Here is an 11,323-nt window from a genome sequence, read left to right on the forward strand (position 1 = left end):
TACAAGATATTTCAGGCTGTGTTGGTATGTTGGTTGCTATGGATGCTGCTATCAGTGAAACCACGTAGCTTACATGTTTGTCATTGTCTTTGTGTTGTGTTGTTATCTGAGCTGTTCTGTTATTTGTGTTATTTCATGTAACTGTTTGATGATGTTCTTTAAATAAAAATCATAGATTTTAGAGCGCCCCAAGGATGAATTGAATTTGAAATCCAGAATCTGAAGCTTTGCAATTGGCTGACCAGAGGATCCACCTGAAAGTATTTTCCTCACCATGTGTCATCATGTTAAGATTTTATTTGAGTGAAATCTTTCACATTTCTCAACATAAAAACATGAAGTGTCTTTGATAACTGAACAATATGAAAGATTAATGATAAGGCCACCCCTTTTAATTATTTCTCCTTCGATTCTGAGAAATCAAGTGTTTTCATCAAGTTTTAATAGCAGAAGGCTGGGGAAGACCATTGTGTTGTAGGCAGACTGGGCACGTTTGACCTCTTTTGGGTTGCCTGCCGTCAGTGGGCTTCATTCCATTTCAAATTGCCACCAGTTGGCCGCAACCCAAATCCAAACACCACAATCTCTGTTAAGAAAGGGTGTTTTATAGCCTGTGATTATAAAATGTGAAGTTGATCATTAAATTTTATATTTCCAAGAATATGTGGCTGAGGATATTTAATATGAAACCATCTTTCTTAAAACATAGAGTCTAACTCAATTAATATTGAGGCATGTCATTCAATAAAGCACTCGTTGTGTGTGTGCATCAAATCCTGCAACATGGCCATATAAACAGGATGAAGACGGGGTTATCAAATTGGACTTTACATTGTGCATTGCATTCAACCTCCACTCTTACATAATTTAGTTATTTATGCATGTCACATTTAATTTTTGCTCTTGTCACCTTCATATATTTCATACACTTCATTTATTTGTCTATAGCACAGCCCATATTTCCTTTGTAGTCAATATTTAATTTCAAGTTTTATATCCCATTTCAAAACTATTACTATTCGATTCTGTAAATAGATTTTAAAATTTCCATTTAATTTTATTATTTCTTTAATTATTTCATTATTATCATTATTACCTCACTTTTGTCCATTTTTATTCTCTTGTGTTGCATTTTTTGGGAGCAAACGCCAAGACACATTCTTTGTATGCTTGCATTGGCTAATAAAACAGATTCTGATTCATGCTGACATAAAATCTCAAAGCCAAGGATCATAAAGGTGCAAAAAATCTCCAGGGTTCTGTCAATAGTAGCCTATGCATGTGACTGTATTTGACGACCTGAGAATGAGAACAGGTTGGTCTTTTCAGCCCTAACCCTAACCCTAACCCTAACCCAAGCACTTCAAGTCTTCCTCCAAGCCCATAGTAATGTACTAGATTGTCAGCAGTATTGTATTCTCTTAAGGTGGCTCATTTTGGTCACTATTTCCACTAAAAAAGGAAAACAAATAAATAAAAAGCTTCGTTTTATATATATTCAAAGTGCCTTCAACGTGCTCTCTGAAACCAGACCTGGGATGGCTTGTGTCCATGAAATGAGAAAGTTAAGACTTTGTCGCAGAGTTTAACCAAATACATTGTTGGAAAGGTCTTGACCTGGAGAGTAACATATGTCAGTATGAAGATTCTACATGGCTCCGGTTTTGAAATACTGACCTTTGAACCTTGACCTCGGTGCATGTTTGAAGGCTTATAATTCAGCAACAAAAGGGGCTTCAGACATGCGACCAACTGTTACAGAGAGCGCTTTATCTCAGCTATCATGTGAGTATAGTTAACAACTATCAGATATGGGTAAAATATGGTAATTTGCACCCGTTTGACAATTAGACATTTAAAATCTGATTACAAAAATGTGTTTACCATCACCTTAAACTTCTCAGTGTTGTCTCAATTCAGTATTTACAACTTCCAATTCTAGGAAAAACACTAATATTTTTTAAAATTACAGTTCCCTAGAGCCGCACCATGCAGCTTGATACAAATTAGCACCACAGTTGTAGTTCTTCCTGTTTTTTAAAGTAGAGTTGTAAATAAGGTTGAAAAAGGATATATCTACTGAATATATCAAATATCTAGTACAGCCGAACTAGTAATTACACTGCATCTAGATGATCTATGTTAAGAAAAAGTAAAAATGTTGGTTTATTTCAGATAGAACTTTATTTCTCAGAATTAAAGAATTAACATTAACCTATCGTATTGTTGAGTTATCAAGGATACTTTCGATTTGTGTTGAGAAATGTTAAAGATGTCATTAAAATAAAACCTTAACATTGTGACAGTGAGAAAATACTTCCAGGCGGTGGGTCCTCCAGTCAACCAATCGCAATTCAGTTCATCCCTGGGGTGCTCTAAAATCTAAAAAAAATTTATTGAAAAAACATCATCAAACAGTTACATAAAATAACACAAATAACATAACAGCTCAGATAACTACACAACACAAAGACAATGATTCAAACATGTAAGCTACATGGTTTCAGTGATAGTAACATCCATAGCAACCACCAAAGTAACGATCAAAGCCTGAAAAAATCTTCTAATCTAAATCTACATCTAACTAACAAACTAAACATCATATACATTCACTGAACGAAGATTATGAAAATAAAATGCACATTTCTCGCTAGAAATGCTGAAACTATCTTAAAATATTGCATTTTCCTCTGCGAATAAAAGGAATGGCAGCCATTTTGTTTGTTTTCGCAAACAGAAACTTGACAGTCATGTGACGTGGACGCAGGCCAATAGAAAAGAATAGGTCAAAGAAAAACATTAATACAATTTTAGAGCCATTATTGTAAAACTAATATATTTTGCGCTGTGGACCAATGTAGCTATTACACATTTTGATGTGAGACTGGGTTGGAAGACATTGATCACATGCTATGTAGCTCCAAATAAGTCACTGGGATACTCATGTGGCCAATAATATTAAGGTGAAAAACTAAGGACTCTTTACACAATCAGCTTTTAGTATCACTAAAATTTGGCTGCATTTTCATTTTGCAGCAAGTACAAAAACGATTTCTAAATTTAGTTTAGTTTTTACATTGTGTTACTCCTCTCCTTTCTTCTCTAAACCCCAATACTTTAAAGTGTTTTTGAGAAAACAACTGCTGGGAAAAAGAGTGTGATGTTTTTTTTCTCATTTTAAATGACCTAACTACACACCTACATATTTTAATGGGTCCATTCCTAGAATAAATGGGAAATGTATATCCAGCATGGTCATAAAAAGGCATTTCCCCCCTCATTTCCCCCACCACAGCCCACAGATGTGAAGTAGATTACGCCCCCTCTTCACCCCTCCTTTTGCCAGCCCCTCTTTCCACTGCAAAGAAAGAAATCATTGAGTTTCAGGCTTTTCTACAAACATCCCCCTCCCCTACCATCCCCTTCCAACAGCAGACGGGGGCACACAGACGACCACACTCTCCAGCCAAACCCTGATTGTGTGTGCGTGTGTCTGCATTTTTTTTCCCTGACATGAAGAAGGAAACGGAGTGAGTATTTGTTCTCTGTGCTTGTGAATGGTAGTCCTGAACACTTTGAATCGTTTTGCTTGACTGAAAAAGTGGAAGTGGCAGAATTTAGCTGTGAAAAATTACTGGAGTTTGGTAAGTTTGTTTTTTGGATTTATGAAACTTTTAGTTTGAGTATAATGGGAGGCTGGGGCTTTCTCTCCTTACACTCCATTGGTAAAAGTAGAGAAATATAACTTGAATTAACAATGAGCCTACTATTAAAACTGTATGGCCTTTACACTTCATTATACACAGTTGATTAAATTATTATTATTAAGTTTTAAAATATGTTTATTGATGCGGATGGTTGCTTTAAACTTTTAAAGATTTAAGTAAGAGGAACAGAGAGGTGACTTTTTTCTATGTCAGATGTACAGAATATGTATGTGTGTATATATATATATATATATATATATATATATACAGTAAATGGTATCTGTGTATATGTGTGGATGTGTGTGTGATCAAACATGTCTTTACTTGTCTTTTTGATTAATAACGCTGCCAAGTATGTTTCCACCTTACATGGTTCACTGTAATTTAACTGTATGTCAACACTGAACCTGCGAGGCCTCTCTGAGCTCTAATGGCTCACTGCCAAAGATCTTGTTGTCATAGCGACATTAAAGCGGTTGAGTGTTGTGACACCTGTGAAACACACCTGTTCAGACTTTGACAAGAGGGGCCACAGGGCCAAGCTGCAGCCCCCTACAAAACCTCAGATTATCTCTGACCCATAACTAAGGAGGGTGAAACATGAAACTAAACATGCACGTTTACAACCAAAAGGATGGAATACAGAGATTTGATTGGCAAATTTTGCAAATGACATAATTTATAAATTCATTGTTTTAATTACTTCATTCAAATTAGGAAAAGTACTACTGATTTCTTCAACCAATCACATTTTTTTTAAATTCTCTTTATGGTCATTTACATTTATTAGGCCACCAGGACACCCCCAACCAATCGCATATTTTATATTAAATAATTGTGCAACCTACAGCACCATCAACATGCATAATGGCCATAGTCTAAGCTGATAAATCTTCTAAAATTTTGGAATTCATTTTAGTTATATTTGAGTTGTATGCTAAATCAATTAATATTGTGTAGGGTTTTTTTTTCAGCATATTAAGTTTTTGCTTTTCAGGGCTGCAACTCATTTTTATTTTCATCATCAATCAATCTTCTGATTGTTTTCTCAATTAATAAATTAATTGTTGTCAGAAACTGAAGAATGTCCATCACAATTCCCAGAGCCCAAGCTGACATATTTAATTGGCTTGTTTTGTCTAACCATCAGTTCAAAACCCTACTTAAAAGATTAATCAATTGTGAAAATTGTTGCAGATATACTATCTTCTGTCGATGAACTAATCAATTAATCATTCTCCCTCTATTTTTTTTTTGATTATTCCAAACAAGAACAAACAAGAACTGAAATCTCCTAATGGTATTCTGAGCTCGTGGAGGCAAACTGCTTTCCTCCTGCAGGCAAGCTTCTGCTATTTTAAGCCAAGAGAAAACTCAGCCCATAAAAGCTACTTCACAATGACAGAACCTTCAGAGCGAAGCCAAAAAAGGGTCACTACAGGCCACAGAGAATCTAACACAAACACTGTTTCAACTCAACCATAAGACGCCTGTGTGGAAATTATGCAGCCATTTTCCAAAGACAAAGGCAACTGCTCCTGCCAATGTGTGATACACAAAGGAGCATGTGTGCCTCGAGTTAGCCAGCTTTTTAGAGACTGAATTAATGTCACTAAATGTCCTTTGACTTGTGCCTTTTACTGCTGAGATGGTAATTGAACACAGAGATAGTTAAGTTATATTTTAGGATGAATAACATTTCTATTTGGGTGTATTCTGTCATCAGGCTGGAAATATTGTCACTCTATGCCATGAGGTTTTCATTTATCAACATCCAAACGAGTGCAGTAAAAGTTCAGAGTAGTAAAAAGTTTTGGACATGCTGTGCTGCTGCTCTGCAGTTAAAGAGCTGTAAATGTCTCTGAAGATGGAGATGTGTTTCCTGCTCTCACCTTATCACAGGTTTCACATGAAATTGATCAACAAGTGTGTTTTCTGGACCTTATCAACTCTTTTTAAAATGACTTAAATGTAAAAGACACGTTTAAATGTTCTTTTCATGATTAGCACACTTAGCGCTGGGTTTAAGGACACGATGCAGTGCTGTTTGTGGTAAATATCATATATTTAAACTGGCCAAATAAAAATAATATCCTATTTATACAGTATGAGATGTTCACTAATGCATTGCATATTCTCATCATGGCATGTACCGCCTCTAGAAAAACTCATTAAATCATTTTTTGCTAGAGGGTGATAACAGCCGGTCTTTCACACTGCACATGTAAATCAAAAGCAATGAGCAAACTCATTACCCTAACATCGTGATGTAAGGCTCCGGGATTGTGTCTCTACTTGCAGTCGGGATTGATTTGAAGGGTTCTGCAAATATTCTTCTTACAGCTGCTGTAGCATATGTGAGGTCATCATTTAAAGTAATCAGAAACAGAGAGAGGGAGGGAGCAGCCAGCAGTTGGTTGTTTTATGGGTTTTGGGCCACACTGCAACTCATCTTAAAATAAATAGACAATTTTACGGTGCCCGTTCTAGCAGCAGGCATGACTAGGCATTCATTCCGTGTTTCTCAACAAAACATGGCAATAGGTGCAGGTCGACTGAGTTAAATTTTGACTTCAGCTATGAGAAGCTGAAATAGTTTCAAGGCTGCTGTAAGAGTAAACTGGGTTACAGCTGAAACCAAATGTGCTCTGACAGCAGAAAGAGCTCTGCGACCCGGTTCGTGTTTTTAAATATATTTCCAGATGCAGAGGAGAGACGCACGGATAGCAGTCTGGAAAATGACAAAGTGACACTGATGTTTGACTGAACATGCAGAGGGGCGGTCACCTGATGTGCAGAAAATAGAGATTTAACAAAAGCAACTCACTCGGTCTCTGTCCTCTCATGTGTTGTCAGGATTTACGAGGTGAATAGATGTTTCGAAGGATCCCCAGAGAGACTGAGAGCTACCAAAAACAACACAAACACTGCTAAAAGGAGTTGTGTCAGATTTTACAGCCCCAGTGTGAGACAACTCAACCCAACCACTGAGCTCGGAGGCCCTCTCCAGTATATCACCACAACACAAGCAGCACACAGCTTGCCAAAGAAATTATTTCAAAAAATAATTCCAAACATATTTTTACACCAGTAGCGTTGAAAAGCAGTCAAAAAAGCACAAATAAACAATCTAACTTTCCAGGAAACACACGATTAAGAGATGTTGACGTGGATTTCCTTCTAACAGAGGGTGGTCCAGTACTATGCATAATCCATCTCTGGTAATGTGGGACTTGATGAAAGCAAGATCAATTCTTCCATTAGTAAAGCAGCCTGCACAACAGTTTTTTTCTTTAACTAAATACAATAAATAACAAAATAAAATCTTTAATAAAATACAATAAATTGCAATTTATTACATTAGACATACATCAGAAAAAGATGTATGTCTAGTTGAATGGTCACTGCTAAAATATACAGTGTGACATTCAGAGTGTCACATTTTTTGAGCCACGACAGTATTAATGATTAAATAGAAGATGGCATGAGAACTGGGGGAATGCATACAATAAAAGTCTAAAGGTCATGAGACAGATTTAAGCTCCCTGTATGTGTTTAGCCTTTTGAAACCACCAGAACACCTTTCTTTTGGCATAATAGTTATCAGCAATGTTTACTGTGATTTGAATGAAGCTGTTTAAAACGTGGAGATAGAGAAAGTACCATGGGAGATGTGGTTTGTGGTTCTTTGAATTCACAGCTAATTCATGTAAAAATTGAAGTGTTTGTCCTTGATGATTTAAGGAGCAGAGTGAAGAAGCTTTGATTTAAAGAGGTGATAGAAGACAAATGAGGGTCCGTACTGAATATTTCCCTCGGTGCTAGAAGGTTCTGCAAGTACAGACTTTTAAAGACGATTGAAACACTAATTTACATTTCTTTTATCTTAGCATCTTGACATATTTGGTGATTACCACTAGAGACACTGAGTGAATTAGTTCATTTTGAAGGATGTGATAATTACTCTTATGTCCATGGCTCTATCTGACTGTAAAATCTGCTAAGCAGCACCTCTAAAGCTCATTAATTAGCCTGTTACATCTTGTTTATTTTATCTATACAGAAATGAAAGAGGACAAACAACAAATTGGAGTTTTCTGAGGGGTTTTGTGTCTGATTATTTATTGTTTTGTCTTGTCTTACCGAGGTCCTGAGGTGCTTGTAGGTGTATTATCTGTTTCCCTCTTTCCAATGTTTATGCTAAGCTAGGCTAACTGGCTCTGGCATCATATTTAGCAGATAGATATGAGAGATATATTGATCTTCTCATCTAACGTTGTGCAAGAAATCAAATAAGAGTATTTATTATTATTATTATTTTCCAAAATGTCTAACTGCTCCTTCATCTGTCAATATCATGTTTGCAAAAGTTATACACAGTCACTAACCTCCACCTCTTTCCAGGTTACCATGTGGCGTTGTTGGATGCCCTTCATCTTGGCCTGGGTATCCATGGCAACCCCAACACTCTGCCAAAGTGGGGATGGTGATTGGGGTTCAGGCTCTGACATTTACTCTGCGATAATGGCCACCAATGACACATCCCAGGCAGTTGGTGATGAGCCTGTGAGGATGAGAAACAACCATGACTGGATCACATCAACTGCATTTTCACCATCGCCCTCACCCTCACCTACGCTGCACTACGATCCCCAACCGGACAAGTGCTCAGTCCACTTCAGCACCAGCACAGCTTCAGCTCGAAGGCTGAAGGCCGAGAAAGAGGAGTTGGCCTATCTGCAGGCCATCCAGCATGGAAACAAGGCGGTGATGGAGAACTTGGTGCAGTACGTGGGGGCAGAGCTGGGAGATCAGAGCTACGAAGACGTGATCAAGGAAAATATCGATGGCATCCAAAACGAAACCAAGAACTGCCACGAGGTGGTTGAGAAAGCTGAAGAAGATCTAGAAAAGCAGCTGGCAGGGGACGCACTGGACGTTCTCATTGGGATGCAGAAGTGAGTGCAGACAATCAGTTTTTCAAGTTGATAAGTCTGTGCTGAGTTTTATTAACTTTAAGGTTGAAATGTGCAGAGAGCAGCTAAAAAAGACCAGAACAGAACACAGGTCTGTGCTCAAATTATGGCAAAGAGAGGAAATCATTTGCCATTCATCACGTAGTTGGCATTTTCTTTGATGGCTACTGTTTTATTGTTATTTCTGTCAGCCGACTCACATGAAAAGAGTTTAATATGTGAATACAGAAATGTGATATTTAGCAATGAAGCTTTGACCTCATCAGTGCCTGCAAGTCCACACCAAGAGAGAACCCCAGGCACCTCAGACTGTGAAGAGAATATATCTACTAGAGTGGCAACTAACGATTACTTTAATTATTGATAAATCTAACAATAGTACACCAACAGGAACCATATGTATTACCCCCTTTATAATGTACAGTATGCAGTATTATGTCCTTAACTCTACCTTCACTTACTTTTCTCTCTCCACATCTGCCCGTTTCTTTCTTCCAATGTGTGGTGTTTTCTTCCTCCCATCACTCCACCTCTGATGACCTGGACTGTTGGTCTTCGGGGGCAGAATCAGAGAAGAGACCTTGGCCTTTGAAGACATGCTTCGTGCTGCCGCGGACATCGCCAACCGGCTAGAGAGCTCATCGAAGGCCCTGCATGCCTCCTTCACCAAGCAGCTGAAAGACATTGTCAAAATCCATCGCTAAAGAAGAGCTGAACAGTGTTTAGGCACTGCTCACGTCATCCTCTTAACTTGTGAATGATGTTTTGTATCTGTGTGAGATCCAAAATAATCAGTCATTCAAGGGAAATAAGACCTACAGCAATTATTTTACCTATAGAGAGACACAACTTGAGTGTCAACTTGACCATTATATCAAAAATGTACGAGTCAACACGGTTTAAAAAAAAAGAAACTTTGAGAGAACACAGAAAACAAAAGAATTGTGGGATTAAAACTGATGTTATAACCCTGTAACCCATAAAATATTATTTTCCATCCAGGCATTATTCTGAAAATCTGGTGAGGTCAAACGCGGCAACATTGTGTGGTGCAGGTTTGAGCCAAATTGAGTGTTTATGGATCACACTAGATTGGCCTTCAGAGCCCAAGCATAATGACTCTGATAGTCTTCTCCAGAGGGAGCTATGTATGGGCCATCTGGTTCCGGGGTAAGGATGGAGGCCAGGATACGCTCAGGATGACTGGTGTGTTTTAATGGAGATTTTGGTTTTGCTGTGGAAAAAGGGGAGAAGACGGACACATTGAGCTGAGCTATTGAGGGATATTTGTTATTTGGGGGGAAAATATGCAAAAACCTGTGGATGAAGGACAAAATATTGTATAAACTATAAGACGATTCCTGTCATCAGGAAGAAAATGAGAAGGGACACACACAAACGCACCATAAGGAAACCTGATGACGTTTTACATCCTGCTGCTGGATACAATAATAAGGAATAATAAATTGTGATTGAAATTATGGTTTAGGAGAATCTAAACATGTATAAAGCTTTAAAAAACAAACAAACTGTGTGTTAGTTGGCTTTTAACCGTTCAAATGTGCGAATCATGCTTTGGTTGTGTGTCAAGGTCCATTGTGCTATTCTCTCTTTCCTGTAACCCCGCCAGGACTCATGAGAGAAATGGCTTTTATGTTTGCAATCATAAAATGTGTATCATTATGAATTTGCAACGTACTGTACAATGTGTTGTATGTTTCATTTAATAAACAGCAATTAATAATAAACCAACATTATGTTTCCTCGCTTCCGCAGCTTCCACTCATCTGAATACTCTGAGGGGAAACTAAAAGTTCACAAAGCATTTTCATTCAACTACTCTGCCCTCTAGCTGTTTTACACAGAAATATCCCAATGGACGTTTGTTGAGCTGCATGTGTCACTCATCATTCATCCTTCAGTGTTTTACTAAATAAATACTATAAATTGTAAGTCTTTATACACTTTTGGAGCAAACTGGATCTAATGTAATTTATTTGGCAGACCATTTTCAATACATGCAAGCTCCCACATAGTTCACAGGGTTTATATGTGCGTGTGTATGTGTGTGTGTGTGTGTGTGTGTGTGTGTGTGTGTGTGTGTGTGTGTGTGTGTGAGAGAGAGAGAGAGAGAGAGAGAGAGAGAGCAGTATAGAGAGAGACAAAGGAGGAGGGGAGGACTGTTACAGTATAGGTACCAGATGAAAGACGCTAAGTGCTCAGATGTGTCCTGTCCTCTCAAGGTGGATGCTATTTTGCGAACCTGACAGACCAGAGTGGCCAATTAAAATGGCTCCTAAACATGGAAAATACCTAGTTTCGAATTAAAACAGGGCCATCTAGGAGCGTAAATTCTTGGCACCGTGCGTAAAAAGGCGCAATTGTGTGGATAATTTAGGGAAGAAACAAACCGGACTATTTTCCAAGAATTATTTTCTTAACACCAGAATTGTATAGACAGTATTGTGAACTAAGTCTACAATTACACTCGAGGTAGCCACAGTGTTACAGTGCCGCTCCTTTGATTCAGCACCGTGTGATGGATAGCTCTCCGACCGGCTTTTGGAGCGCAGAAAAGGAAGGTACAGTTCTCGTTCTCACCGGGTCTGAACAAGGTTGATAGTGAGAAGTGTGACACAG

At 38.1% G+C, this 11,323-nt stretch overlaps 1 protein-coding gene across 1 annotated transcript in view; it reads right to left on the reverse strand.

Moving 5' to 3' along the window:
* baalcb (BAALC binder of MAP3K1 and KLF4 b) overlaps positions 1-11,323 on the reverse strand; it is a 105,584-nt gene that overhangs the window by 85,438 nt on the left and 8,823 nt on the right. The window contains exons 3-4 of the mRNA XM_042390060.1: positions 9,145-9,357; positions 8,096-8,271 (exon numbers count right to left, since the gene is read on the reverse strand). The gene's annotated coding sequence lies outside the window, so the exon portion shown is untranslated. The remainder of the gene's footprint in view (positions 1-8,095; positions 8,272-9,144; positions 9,358-11,323) is intronic.

This window comes from Thunnus maccoyii, chromosome 17 (genome assembly GCF_910596095.1).
Source record: "Thunnus maccoyii chromosome 17, fThuMac1.1, whole genome shotgun sequence".
Classification (NCBI taxonomy): Eukaryota; Metazoa; Chordata; class Actinopteri; order Scombriformes; family Scombridae; genus Thunnus; species Thunnus maccoyii.